The sequence below is a fragment of the Gorilla gorilla genome, chromosome 4 (genome assembly GCF_029281585.2).
Source record: "Gorilla gorilla gorilla isolate KB3781 chromosome 4, NHGRI_mGorGor1-v2.1_pri, whole genome shotgun sequence".
Lineage (NCBI taxonomy): Eukaryota > Metazoa > Chordata > Mammalia > Primates > Hominidae > Gorilla > Gorilla gorilla.
In genome coordinates this window covers 179,150,887-179,173,439 of record NC_073228.2, presented here as the reverse complement: position 1 = coordinate 179,173,439, position 22,553 = coordinate 179,150,887, and the positions used below count along the sequence as shown (strand labels likewise).

The 22,553-nt window shown below is 45.4% G+C and overlaps 1 long non-coding RNA gene across 1 annotated transcript; it reads right to left on the bottom strand.

Annotated features, from left to right (window-relative positions):
* Nucleotides 1–617: 617 nt before the first annotated feature.
* On the bottom strand, nt 618–22,252 carry LOC134758616 (uncharacterized). Its single transcript, XR_010134006.1, has 5 exons — nt 22,007–22,252; nt 19,729–19,874; nt 16,929–17,022; nt 8,073–8,826; nt 618–819 (listed from the first exon to the last, which is right to left on the bottom strand). It is a non-coding gene; the product is annotated as an uncharacterized lncRNA (long non-coding RNA).
* Between the last annotated feature and the right edge of the window lie 301 nt (nt 22,253–22,553).

Below are 22,553 nucleotides of genomic sequence, written 5' to 3'. Positions count from 1 at the left end.
TTTAAGATATATACTTAGAAGTGGGGTTACTGGATCATATGATAGTTCTACTTTTAACTTCTCAGGAACTTCCCTACTGGTTTTCATAGCAGCTGCACCATTTTACATTCCCACCAACAATGCACAAGTGTTCCAATTTTCCACATCCTTGCCAATACTTATTTTTAAATATTTTGGATATTAGCCATCCTAACAGATATGAGGTGATATTTCATTGTAGTTTTGATCTTCATTTTACTGACTATTAGTGACGTTGAGCACTCTTTCATATAACTGTGGACATTTGTCTTCTTTGGCGAGATGTCTATTCAAGTTCTTTGCCCATTTTTAAATTGTGTTATTTCTTTTTGTGTTACTGAGTTGTAGGAGATTCTTATTTATTTTGGATATTAGCCCCTTATCAGATAGGTAGTTCACAAATATTTTCTCCAGAGTTCAGTCTTGGAGCAAAACTTGTTTCATATTAGGATTACATTACATGGTAATGTACATTACTGGTTTTGTGGTAATGTAATGTAATCCTAATAAGGATTAATGCCTAGCATATAATCACCTGGGAAGAAGTCATGATGGTTCAGACCTTCTCCAGGACCAGACTGGCGATCAGTGGGGTAGATTTTCTCAACATTTTGCCCTCTAAACAGGAATATATGATCTGATCAAATCAACAGAATTTTCTGTTGTTGATGAATGGTTTTCTCCAAGGGACATGCAAGTAAATTGAATATATGAATTTCTTGCAACTGATTTTTTTTTTCTTTAGGGGAAGGATAAGGAACTTCTGAATGAAGCTTAAAACTCAAGCAGCCAACTGTCAACCTATGACACAGAGAAGACATGAATCAAAATCTCTCCGGGTCAGAGCATAGCTGTGGCATTTCAGGGAACTACGTTTCAGTAGTTCCCTCACCCCCCCAACAAATTTGCATGATTTTTGTTGTGTGCCAGGCCTTGTACCATGAATTGGGGATGTAAAGATAACCCAGACAAGCCCCTGTTCCCCAAGCTACTAAGGGAGACCAATGCACACACACAAATGTTAGCTATTGTGCTCAGGGCCATTGAAGAAGGATGATAGGGGCCTGGGATGCCCAGAAGAAGGAGGGATAGAATGAAATGATCTTGGACACATCCAAAAGCTATAAACTCACTTCATGTGAGTACAAAATGGGATGCCCGGCCAGGTGTGATGGCTCACACCTGTAATCCCAGCACTTTGAGAGGCTGAGGGTGGGTGGTTCACCTGAGGTCAGGAGTTTGAGACCAGCCTAGCCAACATGCCGAAACCCCGTCTCTACTAAAAATACAAAAAATTAGCCAGGCATGGTGGCAGGCACCTGTAATCCCAATTACTTGAGAGGCTGAGACAGAAGAATTGCTTGAACCTGGGAGACGGAGGTTGCAGTGAGCCAAGATTGCACCATTTCACTCCAGCATGGGCAACAGAGCGAGACTCTGTCTCAAAAAAAAAAAAAAAAAGAAAAAAAAAAGAAAAAAAAGGGGGATGCCTTTATTTTTTTTCCACCTTAGAAAATTGTGAACAGAAATGCTTTGTGTTTACTTTTTTCTTTAAATGTTTTATTTATTATTATTATACTTTAAGTTTTAGGGTACACGTGCACAATGTGCAGGTTAGTTACATATATATACGTGTGCCATGCTGGTGCGATGCACCCACTAACTCGTAAGCAAACAAAGTAAAAAATGCCAAATGCAGCTTTAAATCCTAAGGGATTTTTTTCTGAGGAATTTTAAAAGGGATTCTTCTGAGGTTGTGCTGATAAAGAGAGGGAAGGGAGGACCAATGGCTGGGAGCATTTACCAGGTGCTGGCACTTACAGGAAGCATTTTCTTTAACCCTCACAACAGCCTGGGATGCGTCGCTGGGGAGGAAAATGCAGCTAAGGGAGTTTGGGTAATTTTCTCAAGCCACGTATAACAAAGCTGGGACGCAAACCCCAATTCTGCAGTCTTCAAAGCTCACACTTGTTCTACCAGCCCCTTATCTCCCATTTCCAACAGAACCATTTTTTTTTTTTTTTAGGGGAAAAATTCCAGGGCCTTCTGCAAAGAAGGACACTGTTTTCTTTCTCAAATCTATGTCTTATGTGGGTGCTTAGGAGGCCAGACAGAGGCCTTTGACCTTGACCATGAGCTATGTGATCTCTAGAAGGAAGATATGGAGGGATAGCCAACTCCTCCTCTAAGGGAGATTGGAATTTAGAGCTCCATTGCACCTATTTATCAATTCTTTGGTGTGTCTCTGAAGAGGCCAGGCAAGCAGTAATTAAAGATCCACTGGGGTAGTTGGGATGTCGTCTTAGCTGCCTCTTGGGAGTGGTTAGGCATTAGGTGGGGCATTGCTGGTACGTGATGATATTATGGGCAAGGACCCAGGAGTGCTCCAGTCCTGCTCTGCCTATCACCCTCACCCCTCAGAGAGTGTCTAGAGCAGCTTTACACCTAGTTCAGGAGCAGAATTGGAATTAAAGCACCATGTTGTTCATACCTTGGCAAGTATCTTTGTAGCTTTTTAGTAAAAGTTTCCCCAGACCACCTTCTTCTCCCCAAATCTAAATGAGGGACTGGAATGCCCTCATGGGTTTGGTAGAAAAGAGAGATACCCCCATCCCTATAGGAAGTTCAATCCCCCCACAAAGCCACGGAGTGGAGGAGAAAAGAGGCTGGCTGATCTGCCCCAGGGAACCAGGGATGTCAGGAGACACATGAGAGTGAAGAGAAAACCCTTAAGGCAGCAGTCCCCAACCTTTTTGGCACCAGGGACTGGTTTCATGGAAGACAAATTTTCCATGGACTGGGGTGGGGGGTGGGTAGCTTTGGGGTGATTCAAGTGCATTACATGTACTGTGCACTTTATTTCTATAATTATTACATTGTAATATATAATGAAATAATTATACAACTCCCCATAGTGTAGAATCCGTGAGAGCCCTGAGCTTGTTTTCCTGCAGCTAGACGCTCCCCTCTGGGGGTGATGGAGACACTGACACCCGAATTACGTTGCTAATGTCTAGTCTACTCCATGATCTTGTTTTACTCACTGTTGCTGAAGAAAACCCTGCTTCGCAAAGATAGGATGTTGGAAATGGAAGCAGGCTTTTCAGCGCTTTTGTGAAATCTCAGGATATTCTGCCTTGACTTTAATCCAGAACGTATGGAGATTTGAAGTTGCCTCAAACATACTTTGAAGGCCACCAGGGGCAGCTGTACAATTGAAGTACATCAACTCACTTGCCACTGTAAACCCTGCCAACAGATGCAGCTTAATTGTCACTTGCCACTCACTGAGGTTTTGATATTCATTTGCAAGCAACTGATTTATTACGGTCTCTGTGTAGTCAAACCTCCCTGCTAATGTTAATCTGTATTTGCAGCCACTCTCCAGCACTAGCATCACTGCCTCAGCTCTCCCTCAGATCATCAGGCTTTAGATTCTCATAAGGAGTGTGCAACCTAGATCCCTCACATGTGTAGTTCACAACAGGGTTCATGCTTCTGTGAGAATCCTGTGGCTGATCCAACAGGAGGCAGATCTTAGGTGGTAATGTGAACCATGGGGAGCAGCTGTAAATAGAGATGAAGCTTTGCTTGCTCATGCTCACCTGCCATTCACTTTCTGCTGTGCAGCCTTGTTCCTAGCAGGCCACAGGCTAGCACCGGTCCATGGCCTGGGGGATGGGGACCCCTGCTTTAAGGTACAGTAACCTATCTAGGAGCAAAATCAGACCAGACCTCATCTCACACTTTGGCCCGGGACTGGCTGATCCTCTGTCCTGTTGGGGGGCTATGAAGGGGTGGGCAGAGGCTTCTCTGGCCAGGGATGAGGGTGATGCAGAGCAGGCCTCCTCTACGCAAGTGTCTCTTCTCTGGGAAGTGCACCCCAGTTCACAGAGTTGTGGTGGGAGGGGCTGTCACTGGCAGCAGTGCTGGGTTACAAGGAATGGAAGTTCTTACTGATTGGGCTTGAATGTGCTGCCAGCCAGATTTCTTGCCCTACCAACATGGAATTTGCATTGACGGAGAGTCAGTCTGGCTGCATGGCTAGGCTTCTAATATGTGAACTTTGAAATTCTAGGTGGCATTTTCTAAATATCCTGAGGACCAAGGAGGAGAGAATACATTTTCCAGCAAAGAAGAATAAAGTAGATGCCCAGAGAGAAGCAGATACAAGGGATGCAGGGAGATTCCTGGCAGCTTCCTGGCCCTGTTCTCCATCTGCCGGTGGTTCCTGCTTCATCCCTGTCCTGGGGCTCCATGAGACACATCCCTTTCCTGTTACTGCATTTCTCTTCACTGAAGCTAAGGACTTCTGTTCCTTATAACTCCAGCAATTATGTCTAATACAGATAGTAAATATGCTTAAAAAAGATTATTCCATGCCCTGCAACTGGTACAGTGTTTTTTTCCTCCAATACTATTTTATATAATCTTGAAAACACTTGTATTCTTTAAAAGTGGGCCCTAACCTATAACAGGGCTGCATCCCTCAGTAATCTCTCTCCAGGCTATTTAAGCTACAGGAAAAAAAAAACTCGTGTTTACACAAAAAACTGTACGTGAATGCATATAGTAGCAGTCTTCAAAATTTCCAAACACTAGAAGCAAATCAAAATCTTTCAGCAGGTGTTGGATAAACTGCGGTGCATCTATGCAATAAGATACTACTCAGCAACAAAAAGGAACCGAGGACTGACACACAGCACCTTGGATGTATCTCCAAGACATTATGTGGCAGAAAGAATCCATCCTTGAAAGCTTGCACTTAGTCTGATTCCATTTAGGTGACCTTCTCTGAGACAAAATGATGGTGGCATAAAAATAGCTCAGTGGTTGCCAGGGAGGGAAGAGGGTGTGGCTGGGACAGTTAGTGAGTGTCAGGTTCTAACCTGAGCTGGGGTCCAAGGGGAGTTGGTGGATGGCTGGTGGGTAGTTGAAAGAACACTTTGGGGGCAGTAGGTAGGTGGGACATGGCTGTATTACGTGCCTCCTGTCACAGTGTTGGTGATACATTTATACACTTCACAGATAATAGTGGCTCAGAGCCAGGTGATGAGCCCACCCATAATATCATTACATACCTGCGATTATATAATGCACGGGATTGTGCACCTGCAGTCCAATCCCACTATGTATGCTTCACTAGATGTTTACTTCAGCCTACTCTTGACTATTGTGCAGCCATAGTCTTTACACTCCACCCCCTAGGCTGAGGAGGTCCTCTTAGTGGGGAGATGTTCCCACAAGGTGACACCCCGGACCCTTAGGTCACAGCAACAATATGGGGAGCAGCAACCTACTGCTAATATTCCTGCTATGCTGCCCATGATTACTTGGGCCTGAAGTAGGCCAGTGCCCAGGGACACCCACCATCTCTGTAGGGGGTCGTCAGTAAGGCTTTCAACTGGTTTAATCTCCTGTGACATCCCTTGCAAGGCTGCTGCTATGTTTTGTTGATTGTCAGGAATAAATGTACATCATTGTGTCCCTATAAGGGCACAGGTGCCACCTTGGGCAGCCGTTACTATATCTAAGGCCGTCGGTTTTGCATCACCACCTTTTTGGTTTGATCAGCCTCACTGGTTAACAGGAGGAGGGTAAACAGTCAAAAACGCCCATCCAACTCTGCTGGCAAAGGCACACCCCTTCTTGATGCTTGCACTTCCAGGTGCTTCAGCACCTTCTCCATGCTCTCAGGGGCCCTGTCACCTGCTGCCCATGTTTCCACCAGGGCCCATCTGAGCAGCACACCTGCCACCGGGTGCCATAACCCAAGCTGGGGCCGCAGAGCCAACCTGGGATCATCGGGGGTTGAGGACTCACTCAGCTCAGAATCCTGCCGACTATGCCAATTGTCAGGTCCCAACCTGAGCTGGGGGCTGAGGGGAGTTGGTAGATGGGTGGCAGGTAGTTGAAAGAACATTCTGGGGGCTGTAGGTAGGTGGGACATGGCTTTATGATGCCCTGCCTCTCACAGTGTCAGTGATACATTTATACACCTCACAGACAAGAGTGGCTCAGAGCCAGGTGATGAGCCTACCCATAACATCGTTATATAACTGTGATTATATAACGCACGGGACTGTGCACCTGTGCTCCAATCCCGCTGTGTCATGCTGCACGAGTAGGCGGGAATTTTTCTAGGATTGTGGAACTCTTCTGCGTCCTGATAGTACCAGCAGTTACACAAATGGGTGCATTAAAATTCATAGAGCCTTACACTAAAAGAAAAAAACTAAGTTTACTGTCTGATAATTTAAGTAATAAAGTTAAAAAATGTAACAGGGCTGTAGTTAGCTGTGTTGGTGTACTTTCCGTTTTGTGTTCAGCTGTGACTACTGAGTGGCATAAATCATTAAGATGCTGGGAAAAAGTAAGTATAAAATAACGAGCCTTTTGCCGTATCCTGATATCATTCCTTTTTTTTTTTTTTAACCAATGGCAGAGGTGCTCATTGGGGAACATGTCTTATGGTAGAACAGGCATAGCTGGTGAGAGGGGCTTCCAGGAGGTTCCTTGCAGGAATGCAGTCCCTTCCCAGCCATCCACTCTGCGGTGCCCAAAGAGCTCTCCACACCTCCATCTGATCACGTCACTTCCACCTCTGCCTCTAAACACCTCCCTTCCTTTCCACCTGAGAAAGATTTGATATCATCCTGCCTCAAATAAGTAATTTTTTAAAATCTCAACTGCCTTAGAATCACCTGGGAAGCTTTTTAAAATCCCAATACCCAGGCTGGCTCCAAACCAATGAATTCCCTGCTCTGTGAAGGACTCAGGCATCGGTACTTAAACTCTCCAGGTGGTTCCAATGTTCACCTAAGCCTGAGAAACACTTCATGGGTCTTTAGAAACATGGTGCCTCTTTCCTCTCCCTGGGCTGGGCTAGCTTGGAGAGGTTCTGGCTCCTGCCTTACTCTCTCTGATTCCCTTATTTTGGGGACTTCATGCTCTTACTTGCTTTCTTCGTCTCCATTCAGTAAACTTCATGTGTCCACCATCCTCCCATTCCACTCAGCCCCTGGGGATGGATAACTCCTGTGATTTTTATCCACCGCAACTTTTCCATGCAGCCCTTCCTCAGGATGCTGCTTCTTAGAAGAAGCACAGCCCAGAGCCCTGGGTGGGAGGGGCAAGGCTTGTAGGAGTTGGCTGCTTTCTCAGCTTCCCCATGGGTTAGGAGCGCTGATCTGCACCTTTGCACAGTGGGTGAGTTCTGCCTCTGAGCTCCTGCAATGCCTTGTCCACTCCACCTTCACAACACTGACCACGCCCCACTGTCATTGCCATTTTTACATGCCTGGTCAGTTTTGGAGGAATTGCTTCAACCTTGAGGAAGACCATGTCTGATTCCTTCTGTTTCTTCCAGCACAAAGCCAGGAACGCAGTGATGTTCACCAAAGTTTTCAGTAACAGCCTAGATGCTTGGCCTAATCCTCATCAGCCTCATTATTCTGGGTCCTGGATGCTGCTTCCTATGCCCCTGGTTCCCAGCTCATGTGACCAAAAGAGCCACATGCTGGTCCCCAGAGCCCCAGCTGCTTCAGCTCCTCCTAGTCTTGCCTCCTCATGACTTTGGATGCTGCTTTCTCTAACCTAAAAAGGCTACACTCGTGAATTCCTTCTGTGATGGTCCTGCTTTCCATCTCATTCTCACCCTCTTCCTTCTCTTTTTCCTCTTCTCCATGCCCCAAGCCCTTGGGGACCCAGCAAGGCTGACAGATAAATTTGTTTCTTTAATACTATTTAACTGACTATAAGAACTGTGTCCTTCCCTCACTTTCTCTCACTTCTTCTACCTTGCAGGAAATTATTGTCTGTTGTATGTAAATGAATAAATTCCAAAGTAGCATGCAAAGTGTGGTAAGAGAGGTCTGTATAAGAAGCTTCAGGAAGTAACAGAAAGCGGCACCTGCCTCAGTGGATGTATGTGTGGGTGAAGTTCACAAAGGGATGACACTCCAGCAGGGTTTTGAAGGATGAAGAGGAGTTCATCAGTAGCTAAAGGAGGAAGTGCTTGCTAGCAGGAGGGCACAGGTTAGGCAACAGCATACCTACTTAGAGGGGCTGCAGGCAATTACATCCTTGTTTGATTTCTTTCTGGGTTCCCTTTCATTCAAAAATCATCTCTGCCCTTGAATTTTATAGAAGAAAACTACTAAGATGGAGGATTTATAATGAAAATCTTATTATCTCTTTCCCCAGGAGCCAGTGGCCAAGCAATTATAGTTTAGGCAGAAGGCTTTACTTAAACTATCATCTGATGAACTTTCAGAAGGGAATATTTTAGGAAAATATAACACAGATTTTTCAAGTTAACTTCTACTTAGTTTTTACCTTAATCTTGGTATAGAAGAAGGGATTCTTTGTTCTAAAAAAAAAACATTCATAGGCCTTGGAGTTGGCTTTTACCGGTGCTCAGCCTTTGGGGTGTGCAGCAACTGCAACAACCACTTATTCTTCTATGATACAGCAGCCACCACAGGAATGGCAGAGCCAAAAACCGAATCCACGTGTCCCCCAGAGACCAAGGATCAATCTGAGATCCAGGTACAGGGATGGATGGACAGAACTCTGGGAATGACCACATGTGACGGATAATGGAGGAGGGCCCAGGATGACTTCCAGTCTTGCATGATGGAGGGTGGGAGAGGGTATGAGGCTGTTCCCCAGACTGGGTCCCCGGAGCACAGTGATGGCAGGCTGGAGAGGAAGGCTTGGAAGCAGGCAGAATGTAAGGATTTCTGAAAACGAAGAAGCAGGAGGCACGATGACTTCTCACAAAAGAATCTTCTGGGCTGGGAGCTGCTGCTGGGAGATAAGGATAGTATAATAGTATTCTTTGGTTACAAAAGGTAGCAAAAACTATATACCTACCCTGGAAAGATAACAGATTTCAGTGTGAGATACCAACAATTGGGCCACTACACTCCAAACCTTAGGCCAAAGGGAATGTATTGGGAGGTTCTTGGGGAAGTTCCCCCAACACTGGCCGTTGCTATTTCAGGGAGGGTTGGAACCCAGCCTGAGGTCTCCTCCCTTCTCTTCCCACCTATGGCCCCATCTAGTCTCCCAAAGGGCCTTGCACACTTCCATGTGGATACACCAGCCAATATGTCTATGCTCTGTTTTGACATTCCATCAATGGCCACTTCTTGGATATCCCTTGTGCTAGGGGTATGCATACCACAGGTATAGATCCCCCTTGGAAGCATGGAAATAGGGAAGAGGTCCTGGAAGCCCTGGAAGTGGACTTGAGCTGTTTGGGCAGGACTTCCAGATTATGGCTTTAGATACCCAGGGCATGGTGTAGAAGTATGGAAGAGGTGCAGTCAGTTAGGCATGTGGCCTCCTTACTCTGCATGGAGAACCATGGCAACAGTAAAGCCATGTAGTCTTCCAAAGTGCAGGGCCCAGGGTATGGGCCCCTCTTGCCAGAGTCTAAGAGAATACTACTTGCAGCTGCACTCACCAATGTGGTAACCATTAACTACATGGAGCTATATACCTTGAAATTAATTAAAATTAAATAACATTTAAGATTCACTTCCTCAGTTGCATTAGCCACATTCCAAGAGCTCCATAGCATGTGTGGCTCATGGCTTTTGCACAGGACAGCACAGAGGTAGGACATTTCCATTATCACCGAAAGTTCTGCTGGACAGCACTGGTCTGGAGGCTGGAGAAGTTGAGGGATGTGCCCAGGGTCACATAGCTAGATAGGTCTGGAGCTGAAATTTGAACTTAAGTCTCTCTGATTCTAAATCCTATATTCATTTTTCTTCCCTGACCTTGAAAAAAATCAAATTTATCCCTCCCAGTGTTTCTTAATCTGTAAAACAAAAATAAAATCCTCAAAGGGCTGCAATGAGGATTAAATGAGATCATGTCTATAAAATGCTCACAACAGAGTAGACTGCAGGTTCTCAGTAAACTTTATTTCCTTCTCCAGCCTCAGCAGGGACTGGAAAAAGCAGCAAAAGGATTAAGAAGCTCTTTCTACTTCAAATACTCAAAATAAGAGAAAAGTGGCTTGAAAACTGGATGAAAGACACTCCCTGGTAAACATTTCAGTGATGTTACATCTACACTGGAAAGACAACTAGTTATGATGTAAGATACCAAGGATTAGCTAATTAAACTCCAAAGCCAGCCTTTTTGTTTGAAAGATAAGAATAATTTCATGCAATGGGGACTTAAAAAAAAAGGTGTGGGGAGTATATTCATTCTCTGATTATTTATAACTGAGAGACAGGAAGAATCCATTAGACATTAAAGCTCCACACTTAATAGCTAGATCCGTTTTCTTATAAATGCTGCTTTCAGGATTAAAAAAGGCATGTTTCTGAAGATGTGTCATCTTGGAGTGCAAAGTTTCGGCCCTGGACTAACTGTGAGGATGCTGGTCAAAGCCTTCATGTTCCTGCTCTGTGTGCTTGAGGAGTCCCCTGTCCTCTTTGGGCTCACTGTCCTCTCTGGGAATAGAGGGTTGAGTAAGAAGGGTCTAGTGGTCTTTCATCTTCAATGACACAGATTCTATAAAGAACTAGAATAATCTTTAAGAACGATTATTTAAAAAATTAAAAGTAGCCTGCTTTATGTTTGATACGTGACCAGGGCTTAAGCATGTATAAGAAAGCTCCCTTCTGGAGGGGGAGGTTTTTGCAGCATTTGTTGGTAAAGCTGTGAGGGGTAGATTTTCATTTTCCTCCACTATTCGTCACATCATTGATGAAGAAAAATTAGACTGCCATACAATAGAATTCACTCTTCTAAAGTAAAAGAAAATGCAAAAGTCCTTCATTGACAGGAGTTTTCTAATACACATCTTGTTAGAACTATTTATTTATTTGTTCATTCACTGATTCAACAAATATTTCTTGAGACCTAATGATATGTACCAGGCAGTTTTCTGGGGATGCAAGGGTGAGCAAAGTAGACACAGCCCTGGGAAGACAGGGCATCAAGAAAACGGGTAAATATGTGATATGTCAGGTGGTCATGAGTGTACTAGCAAAAAGTAAATTCAAGGAGAGTAGATAAAGTCTGATGTGGTGGAGGAGGCTGATATCTAGATCGAAAGATCAAGGAAGACTTCTTCGAGGAGGTGACATTTGAGCAGATTCCTGCATGAAATGGGTAAGTGGGTCTGGGGACAATCTGGTGCAAGGATATTCTAGGTAGGGGGGGACAGTGAAAACAAAAGCCCAAGGTGGGAAAAGGCTTCACAGGTTTAATAACAGAAGGGCAGAAGTGCCTAGAACGAAGTGTGGAGAGGTGAGCAGGTCAGAGCATGGAGAAGGGGAAGGAGGTAAGGCCAGAGAGACGGCCAGGGACTAACTCCATCAGGGGTCAGCACACTGACCTTTGAGCCAAATCCAGCCTGATGACTCTGTTTTTAAATAAAGTTTTATTGGAACACAGCCACACCCATTCATTTACTATTGTCTATAGCTGCTCTTTGTACTATGGCAGGAAGTTAGTAGCTACAACAAAGACTTACAGCTTGCAAAGCCTAAAATATTTATGATCAGGCCCTTAACAGAGAAAATTTTGTCTCTAGCTTAGATGATTATTTGACTGGTGTATCTTGCACCCTATCCCTATGTTTTCAACCTGGCTGTGCCATTTTAATATCTTATAAAACAGAATATTGCTAGCCTTTGTCTTATCCAACATGACCATCTCTGTGTTATTAACAACAATTTTAATCTTTTGACATACAGTGTGTTTATAGTTTTGAATCTATTTCTACCATGCTGTATCTTACTTTCCATTCTCTATCCTCTTTCTCACTGCTTGTCTTTCTTTCTTAATTCACTCCATTCGTTTCTATTGAACACATTTTTATGATTCACTTTTCCCTTTCAAATCAAATGTAAATAAAATCTATATATTGTAAAAGGTTGACTTTGCAAATATTTTTCCTGACTGAGTCATGTGATAAGTCCCTCAGTGGTAATTGTTGGTGTTTGCTTGATTTGTTTTTCTACATAGTTATCACCATTTCAAGCTTAAACTGTTTGCCGGTTCACTAAATCTCCTCTCAAGATGTTTTCTTGAATCACATTGTCTATGGGTTTCATCTTCTTGACTGGGTCTATTATTCTGCCTCTTCCACTGGCTCACAGTGCCCTCCCGCCATCTCCGTCTGCCATCCTTTAAGGGTTCTCCACTTCTCTTCTGTTTCCTGCACCGTGTCTTCCTCTTTCTGGGCTTGCTATCTCCTTTGGAAACAGCACACTGTCAAGCAGCTCCCTGAGAAGGGGTGCACAGGAGTGCTGTGTCCTTGCATTTCTGAAAATATCCTTAATCTGTATTCATACCTGATTAGCAACTTGTCTGACTCTAGAATTCTACACCAGAATTTATTTTTCTTTAGAATTTTGAGGCATTCACCATCATGTCCTAGCTTGCAGCTGAAAAGTCCAAAGCAATTCTTAAACCTGATCTTTTGGATGTGACAATTTCCTGACTGAAAACCTGAGAGATGTATTTTTCCCCAGTGTTCTGAAATTTCACCATTATGTGCTTTAGTGCTAGGGTTGGCCATGAGGTGGGTTCTCTCAGTCCGGACTCTTCTATTTGTCTGGAAAATACTCTTGAATTATTTTCATAAAGATTTGCTCCCTTTTATTCTCTCTCTCTCTTTTCCTTTCTTTTCTGGGGTTCTTATGATTTGAACATTGGATTTCTAGACCCCTCTTTTTAAAAAGAAAATTCTTTTTGGTCTCATTTGGGGGGTCTTGAGGGGGTTCCTCAACTCTGTCTGCCAACCCTTCTATTGAGTTTCTAATTTCTGCTTTTCCCAAGATCTTTTTATTCTGTTTCTTTTTATAGCATCTAATTTCCATATCTTTTCGTGTGTTTTTGAGGATACTGGTGATGGCGATTGGCATGGAGATCTTCCACAGCAAGGGCACCTGGCGCTTAGGGAACAAAACACCTGATGTGGGGGTGTGGAGGAGGGGAGCTGGGGAGGCGGAGACTTTGGGAGGGAGGTGTGAGAAAGAAAGGGAGAAGACTCAGGGGCTAGGAGGCATGGATTTTGGTGAGTAAAAAAAAAATTTAAAGGAAACTTGCTTGCTTTTGTGCTAACAGTTTCCCCTTTGTGTGCTCCTTAAGAGACCTTGGCAGACAGATCTGTCTCCTCTGCAAGACCTTTGTAAGGGTACTTGTATTTCTTTCAGGTGGGACCCAACGCTGAGGCGCCTTTAGGGCAGCCTGTCTTATAAATTCAGATTGTGGCTGGGCATGGTGGCTCACCTTTGTAATCCTAGCATTTTGGGAGGCCAAGGCCGGTGGATCAACTGAGGTCAGGAGTTCGAGACCAGCCTGGCCAACATGGTGAAATCCCGTCTTTACTAAAAATAACAAAAATTAGCTGGGTGTGGTGGTGGGTGCCTGTGATCCCAGCTACTCAGGAGGCTGAGGCAGGAGAATCACTTGAACCGAGGTGGAGGTTGCAGTGAGCCAAGATCATGTCACTGCACTCCAGCCTGGGCAACAAGAGCAAAACTCCATCTCAAAAAAGAAAAAAAAAATTCAGATTGCACCCAGTTCCTTCGGGAATCTGATTTCACTTGGGATCTCCAATAGGAAGTTACTCTTCCCTGTGAAGGGGGTGGAGCACGACCCTCCTTGTTAGGCCCAAGTAGAGTTTTGCACGTTGGACGGTAAATAACATATAGTTCCAGATAGCAGAGTAGCCATTTCTAGGCCATCACTAAATAGCACAAGACATTTCTCAGAAGGCCTTGGAGTTAGCAAAGCTCCCTAGGGAGGGAGAGGAGATAGTTGTTCTTGAAGGAATTCTGGGCATGGGCAATAGCAGAGGGGACTGAGTGCTAAGGGACATGGCAGGAGAAAGCCGCAGGTCTCAGAGTGGATGGGTTATAGGCAGGCAGAGCACGGGGGCACACCCGAGCATTCAAGAAGCAAACAAGGCTGGGTGTGGTGGCTCACGCCTGTAATCCCAGCACTTTGGGAGGCCAAGGTGGGTGGATCACAAGGTCAGGAGATCGGGACCATTTTGGCTAACACGGTGAAATTCTGTCTCTACTAAAAACACAAAAAATTAGCTGGGTGTGGCGGCACGCACCTGTAGTCCCAGCTACTCCGGAGACTGAGTCAGGAGAATCCCTTGAACCTGGGAGACAGAGATTGCAGTGAGCTGAGATCATACCACTGCACTCCAGCCTGGCAACAGAGCAAGACTCCATCTCAAAAAAAAAAAAAAAAAAAAAAAAAAAAAAAAAAGCAGCAGACACCCATGGGGCCTGAGCGGATCTGAACAGAAACAATCCCCAGCCTCATCTGTCTGTAAGATTCCACCAATCACTTACTAAGAAGAAAAAGGAAATTCTGCTACGTGGAATTGTGCTGTGAAGGGTTAGTAGTTACTATTTACGGTTAGTCTCAGGCATATCCTCTTTCTTAGAGCCGTCGCACAGATGGCTGGCTGCTGCTCAAGAAGGAAATCAGAAACTCTAGATACTGTTTGCTTGTGTACATGGCCCACCCTCTTCACACTCAGTTCACAGTGCGGATGCAATGCTTGTGCTAGTTCACTGCCTTCGTAAAACCTTGCGCTAAAGAGCTCACCTACAAAACAGTACGTACGGTATGGTCTTTTAGAAACTTTTCTCTACATATACTCAGAAATATTTGCATAGTAAAAAATGGTAGAAGGCACAGTGTAAAAATGTGCACAGTATTATTTCGATCAGTGAAGTTATATATACATGGTTTAAAAATTTTCTTTTAGCATATCTGCATTTTCTGAATGTTCTGACATGCAGATGGTTATTTCAGCAATAGTAATGGCTGTAGTCACACCTGCTGACGTTTGGGGTAGATACTGTGTGGGGTACCCCACGGCCTTTCTCCCCTTTCTTTCTCACAGCATTCAACATAGCGGACACTTCCATCATGCCCTCCCGCAGACGAGGAAACCCATTCACATGCCTCAGCTCATGCAGAATTGGGGTCTTCCTAACTTCAAAGCTCATATTTTGTTAAGTTTTGTTTTTCTTTTTATCTTCCTGAAATATTTCCTAAGGAAATGCTATACAGTGGAAGATGTTCACTGCTGGCTTTTTACCACCCTCTAATGATGCTGTGTGTTCTAAAATGACAATTTTATAAGAAATATGTCTGCACATAGCACAGCATGGAAGGAATTTGCAAAACAAATGATCCTTTCAGGTTGGGCACAATATAAAGCATATATATATATATATATATATATATTTTTTTTTTTCTTTTGACTTTTCCTATGCCCTTTGATGTGATGGATGTTTTAGTCCTAGAATAAGAAATGTGATTTTACAAAATGATCTCTCTCAAAAGCCAGTGTCTCCTTGGCATGTCAGCAAAATGCAAAATCCCTAGCATTTTAAAACAAAAATATGACAGGCTGTTCTGGCAGTACTTGGAGCCCAGAGCCACAATCTCAGGTTTTGAACAGTGAGTAAGGAAAATGCTATTCAGACTTGGGAGCTCTGATGAGATTATCTTCCCCATATCACCAGGACTCTGACACATGTCTGCTATCCCAGCTCTCCAGGACCTTAAAGGTCAGTCTTGCTCATGTCCGCAGCAGGCTTTGCTGTGGAATTGTCAGTGTTTTCATTTGTCTTTCTAGTATAACTTCATAACTTACAAGACTTTAGAAAAATGAGACTGGCTTTTTTTTTTTTTTTTTTTTTTAAAGGCTGTTGCCCAGGCTGGAGTGCGGTGGGGTGATCAGAGCTCACTATAGCCTGTAACTCCTGGGCTCAAGGGATCCTCCCACCTCAGCCTCCTAGGTAGCTGGGACTACCGTTCCACACCACCACTCCTGGCTAATTTTTAATTTTAACTTTTTTTTTTTTTTTTTTGTAGAGATGGAGGTCTCCCTATGTTGCCAGGGTCTCACATTCCTGGCCTCAAGTGATCCTCCCTTCTCGGCCTCCCAAAGAGCAGGGATTACAGGCATCTCGAGGATGGCCTTCTTAAGAATCATTCTGTTAGACCATTTAAATTCTTTCTCTGGAAAGATTTTTGGGCCTTTTTGACCAGGTTATATTTCATACCAGAAAGAGATGCACATGACCTTAAGAAGAATATTTCTGTTCCACTGTTAAGAGGTGCAACAAGTTGGGTGGCATATCCCAGACCCTTGCTGCCTTCATAGCTTACCAGCTGTTCCCTTCATCAATGCGTTCTCTACTACATGTTCCAGAGTGAGTTTTCTAGGGAAGTAACAACGCTCATCAGATGGATCCCATGTCCTACGTCACCCACTGGCTTCCCAGTCCTCCCAGGGCAAAATCCAGCCCCATCAGCATGGCCTCCAAGACCCCCTGCTCCAGCTTCTATGCCAACCTCATTGCAGCAAACACCCCTTCCCATTCACCTACATTCCGGCCATTCAAAGCTGCTTGTTTCCCCATGAGTCTGCCATGCCCTCTGAAGCTCTCTGCCTTTGCCTATGTTCCCAGTGCTTAGGATGCCAGCGTGACCCCTTATCCACTGCAAAAACTCACTGAAATTCTAAGTTCAAATGCAGCCACCTCTAGGAAGCTTTTCTTCCTCTCTGCTCTCTCCCTCCACTGGCCCACTTCACTCTCCCATTGGATTACGTCCTCCCGCCCCCCAGGCTGTGATGTACTCTGCAAATCCCTCCAGAGTGGTTCTTGGCATGCTGTGTTGTGATTGTGACAGTGTAGTGTTCATAGCATGAAGTTTGAAGTCAGATAGACCTGGGTTGGGATTCTAGATTCCCCACCTGTCACCTGTGTGACTTTGGGCAGGTTATTGTACTCTTGCAGAGTTAGTTTCCTGTCTTTGAACTGAGAGATAATGGAAACTCCTCTCAAGGTTGTGAAGATCCAGTAAGGTCATTCATGACAGTACAGATGTGGTACCTGGAATATGGAAGCTGTCAACACACGGGAGCTGCTGTCCTTATTTCTGTCATTGGTTGCCTCTGTGCCTGCCTCTCTTCTGGACCAGGAGACCCTGAAAAGTGATTCATTTCTGTAATGTAAATGCCCATGACAGGGCGTGGCCCAGAGAGTTGGTGCTTAGAAAACATTCCAGATTGCTCAAAGCAAAGCCCCAGTGGAGGGTTACCATACTTGCTGAATAATGTAAAATCAATATTCTAATCACAGCGTAAATTGGTACAGGTCCACAGTGCCATCCCTAACACCAGAGCTTGGCCGCAGGTCCCAGTAGGAGCCCACATTTGCAATGCTAAATCCATTTCCCCCACTATGCCTGGTAGGCTCCTTTGCAAATTTTATGCCTCAAAGATTAGAAATAGTACTTGCATTTCAGCCCAAATTCATATTTTACTTTCAAATGCTCCTTGATTCATCTAGTTCCCAAAAGTGGTCATTGTTCTCTCAGAATTCCCTCATATTCAGGAAATTGAGCAGAAATGAAAACATAGGCAGGAATAGCAGAGGTAATTTTCTGGTTTAGTGGAAGACTTCTGTCAATGGCATGGTGTTTGGGCCTTTAGAGAGACTCTCTTCATGGAGTCCTGGAGCCTGGGTGGGAAGGCTTCATTCTCAGCATCCCAGCTCTGCTCTCACTGGCTGCGAGGTTTTGGTTCAGCCACCCTGAACCTCCTGAGCCCCTGTCTCTGACCTGTGTGTGGAACTGTGCCTCCCCTCGCTGAGCAAACTGTCGGGCACAGAGTAGGTGCTCAATTAGTGAAATATTATTAATGGTAATTTCTAATAGGATGATCTCAGTGGGAACTTGGAGCCAGTTTGCCCCCGGCTATGGCTGCGTAAGTGACCTGGTAAGATCTGTCTGATTGCCAGACATTTGTCAAAGAACTGACCCTTGCAGAGAACTGACCTCCCAGAGGGTGGGCAAAGTTATTGCCTAGTAACTAAGCCTTAAGTAATTAGAGGGCAGTGAGGCTTTTAAGTAGACAGGACAGCCAGATATCTACTACTCCATCTTCCCCGGACCAGCTGCCTGGTAGTTAAGTCTGGATTCTAGCAAAAGAATGCAGGTGCTCTAGTGAAAAAAAGGAGAGGGAGCTGTCACAGCCAATGATGGACCTTGGGGTCCAGGCAGCTCTAGGTAGGCTCCCCTTCCCATGCAAAGAGGAGACAGAGCCATTCTTCTACTCCACTTTGCCATGCGTTCCTGCACCTCTTGACCCTGAGCATGTTTGGGATGCCTTTAGAGAGCCAGCAGCCTGACCTGGCCAGTGAGGAAGGCGCTGCTCCAGAGCAGTGGGATCCCAGAGAGCTGCAGTGACAGAGCCAGCAGCTGGCCTGGGCCCAACGCCATATTTAGAAGAGCAGCAGTGATGCCAGTGTTCCTGCTGCAGTTACCCGGAAGTGGTGTGGGAGGGGGGAAAGGTCACCCAACAAGCAAGCAGAGCAATGGGACAGCCCCAGTGGGAACCTCTGGGTCCCGCCAATTGCCTTTATGGCTGCTATGTGCTGGCAAGCCAAGGAGGACTATGGGGCAGGCGGTAGGGGAATTCCTGGGTTCAGCAGAGCATATGGAGACTGGCAGCCTGTCATATGGAGCATATGGAGGAGCAGAGTGCTGCTTAGTGGAGAAATGGACCTAAGACTTCAGAGGATGATTTTTCAAGGTGGAACTGGGGAGTTCGGTGGAATAATGCAGAGGCTACCGAGTTGGCAGGAATAGAGCTAGAACATGAACACAAGGGGGAGTCCTCTGGGGCCTTCTGGAAACACCTGGGGTAGGGACTTAGCTGGGGCTGGTTGTCACCAGTCAGGCATGGTGGGGGGGGGGGGGGGGCGGTGAGACGGTGCAGCTGGAATGAGTACTGTTCTCAGTGGCCTCATTTATACTCCCAGGCACGCGGGGCTTAAGGAAATTTGGTTGTATGATATTACACTGCACTTGCAAATGTAAGAAATTGTTGACAATAATAAAAACAAGAAGGGGATTTACTCTGCTCAATGCCCAGAGTTCCCTCTTGCATTTAGATGTGATGAATCTGAGAAGAATTTTCCTTTGAATATTGGTAGAACTTCGCATTCAAAAACGTGTTCAATTTCCCTCACGATTAATTATGATAATTGTTCTCTCCTTGTTGTCATGCTCTGCTAACTATGAAATGAGGAGATTAGATTACAATTTGCATATATTAGCCTTGAAATAAAGTTTTTTTCCCCTTGTTCTGGCCCTCTTTTTAGGCTTAGCAATAGGAGAATCCCTCCCCGTATGCCCTCTGTCTCCTGACCCAGGTGCAGGTGGTGAGAAGGGAGTGATGGAGAGATTCACAGACAAGGTGACTTCAGCTGGGTTTTGGAGGCTTGGTGCTCAAGAGACATGGCGTCAGGTGGAAGAGACAAATGACTCTGCATGGGGAAGCCATGGAGGCTGGCAGAATGGCCCAGACTGTGTGTGTTGGGGTCCCCAGCAGAGAGAGCTGCTGAGGGAGGGATGTGAGCATCAAGAGTTGAGGGCAGAGAGGTGGGCTGAGACTCGATTGTGGAAATGCTGAGCCAACCCGTGCCCATTTTCAGAGTGCCTCTGCCCCTTGCCCACTCCAGTGCCCTATTGGAAGCTTTGACTTCCTTGAATCTCTTCTTTGTGCTGCTGCAAGCCCAGGACACCCTCGTGCCCCTGCCTCCAACATCACCTCTGCACTTTTTATGACCTCTTTCGGCTCAACCTTCAAGCTGCTTAGCTGGGGGGTAAGAAAATAATTTTGATTACCTGATGAAGTCAGTGCTGCAGGCTGGGGCTGTTGGAGAGGCAGTGCCATCCTCGGATCCATCACAGATTGGGAGCCAGGGCCCGATGCATGTACTGCGTGTGGCTTCAGGTAGGTCATTCGTCCTCTCAGAGCTTCCTTTGCTCATCTGCAAAGTGGGCCTAGTAATAGCTACTTGCCTGGCTGCCTGAGGATGATGAGCATCCCTCGTGCTCTGTCTCTTGGCAGAAAACAGGGTATATGGGAGAAACCTTGCAATGCAGTGTCTCAGCAGACACTGAGCTCGTCAGACAGAAAATCACCATGTGGTGGACAAATTTGACAAAAGCGTTGCTGTTTTACCAGCTGCTGTGTTCTGCATCAACTACTGGAGGGATCGGGGAATAATCCATCTGAAGCAGAGCTGCCCTTTTGGTGGAAAGACACCTGCATAGGCTTTTGGGGACTGCTCTGGGGATGAAGAAGCAGCAGTGCTGAACCTTAACTGGCTTTGGGCTTTCTCAGGGAGCAGGTGGGGCCAAGGGCAGACAGCTGTAGCCAAGTGGCTATGTAATTAACAGCACGAGGAAGAGGCTTGGCTCTGAGTAGGAGAAGACCCTGGAAAAGTGGCAGCAGGCCAGGCTGTGGAGAGAGATGGCTGTGGGGCTTGCACTTTGGCTTTAGAGTCTTGGTTCCTAATATTGAAGTTCAAATGTTGATTTTCTGGAGAAAAACATATGTTTATAAACCCATAGACTAACTCTGGGAAGATGCATAAGGAACTTAAAAGCAGTCATTCCTTTTGGGGTAGGAAATTGGAGTGTAAGGAGGCTTCACTCTTTAACCATATATACTGTTTTGTATGCTAATCAAATAATCTAAAATATAAATTCCATGGTTTTGCTTTGGAATTTGCCTGTAACATCCTCAAGTCTTGAGTAGAGACTGAAAGTGCAGCAGCCTTGTCTTGGTGCATTGTCCCACATAAGAAGGAGGGCCTGGGTTCTCCACACCTGGGAGAAGGGGCCACCATGCGTCTGGCGCAGAGGGGAGAAGTGGGGAGATGTGCTTCTGGGTGAGAATAAGTGGTGATCATTCCCTGCGAACCCTGAGAAGTGGTTGAGAGGAGCCTGGCTTTCCTGTGGTCCAATAGGATGGGGACTTGGGTTACTTTGCTTGGTAGTTATGGAAAAGGTAATCCCAGACAGCTTTGAGGACTTGGAAGCTCTCAAGCTGAAGCAGATTCCAGTGTGTGAAATGAAGAAAAGATTGAGGACACTGGCTCAAAGACAGGCATCTTCTCTTTAAAATCTTGCATCACCCTCACTTCCACTTTATGGGATGAGTATTCTTATTCCCGTTTTAGGGATGAGTAAACTGCGGCTTAGAAGTGAAACGATTTGCTCAAGGTTAACAGACCTGACTGCAGATTCAAAATGCTTTCCAGCACCTCACAGCAGCTTCTCAGTAGGAGGGGAAGGAGAGGAAGAGGCAAGAGGAGATGGAGATTCAGAGAAGAAAACAGAGGGGACTTAGACCATTGAGACACTGGCTCATTATGCTGGTGGGCTTGAACCCTTAATGGACACCTCCAAAGTCCCTGATCTAGCTTCCAAATTCAGAGTGTAGTACCTTTGAAAAGAAGCCTGCTTTGAAAGGTGGTGGGGAGTCTCTTTAGAAGTGCATATTTACAGAAGGCTGAGGGAGTAGGGCAGATAAGGAAGGGCTGTGGGCTGAATTATTTAGGGACTGTCTCAGAACTGTCTCTCTAATATGCTCACAGTGGCTGCAGTTGCTTTCTCTAACAACACCAGTGGAGTCACTCTCTGCTGTCCTGGTTTGAACTTTTTATGTGGCAAGGAGCACAACATCTAAGCAAATCTGGCTTAGAAAACAAATCTGGATTAGCCAGGCATGGTGGCTCATGCCTATAATCCCAGCACTTTGGGAGGCTGAGGCAGGAGGATTGCTTGAGCCCAGGAGTTCAAGACCAGCCTGGGCAATAGTGCAAAACCCATTTCTACAAAAAACAAACAAACAAACAAACTAGCCAGCTGTGATGGCGCATGCCTGTAATCCCAGCTACTCTACTCGGGAGGCTGAGGTGGCAGGATCAATTGAGCCTGGGAGGTCAAGGCTGCAGTAAGCCATGATCATGCCACTGCAATCCAGCCTGGGCAACAGAAAAAGTTCCTGTCTGAAAAATAAATAAATAAATAAAATAAAATCAAATGCACTGGGTCATTTGGCTAAACAGTCCAGGGGCAACTAGTTTCCCAGATGGTGAGATCTGAGGCTCACCTGAAGCACGCGTCTGAGGATGCTCTGCTTGTCAGTACTATTCCTGGAGAGAGTAGAGTTAGGCAGACTTTTTCCCAGTCGTGGATGCCAGAATGGTGGTCAAAAGTTCCTGGGTCAGCATCCTTCTTCATTAATATCCAGCAGGAAAAAGAGAGAGTTTCTCCTTAGTTCCCTTGGATGAAGCATAAACTTTTCCTTTTTCTTTAAAAGCTTCTGCTTCTCATTGACTCATCGGATCGAATTAGTAACCTGCTCAGCAGGGTCCACTTGGGAAGCTTATTTACGTTTCATTTAATTTATACCTAATGACTCAGAGGGGAGGGGAAGTGAATTCTCTAGTGGTTTATTTAAATTCTTTGTGATGCCCAAAGAGTGGCTGAATAGCAGAGAAGGGCAAGAAGAGAAGACTTTCCTGGGGGTCAGTCTACCCATGGGTGGCCTGCCACTGTCCTCTGTCAGCAAGGCATGGGAACAAAGACAAGCTCTGAATGGGAGCCCCTCCTGATGCAGCAGCCCAGCCGGAGACATGATTCCTTAGGAAGGGCTC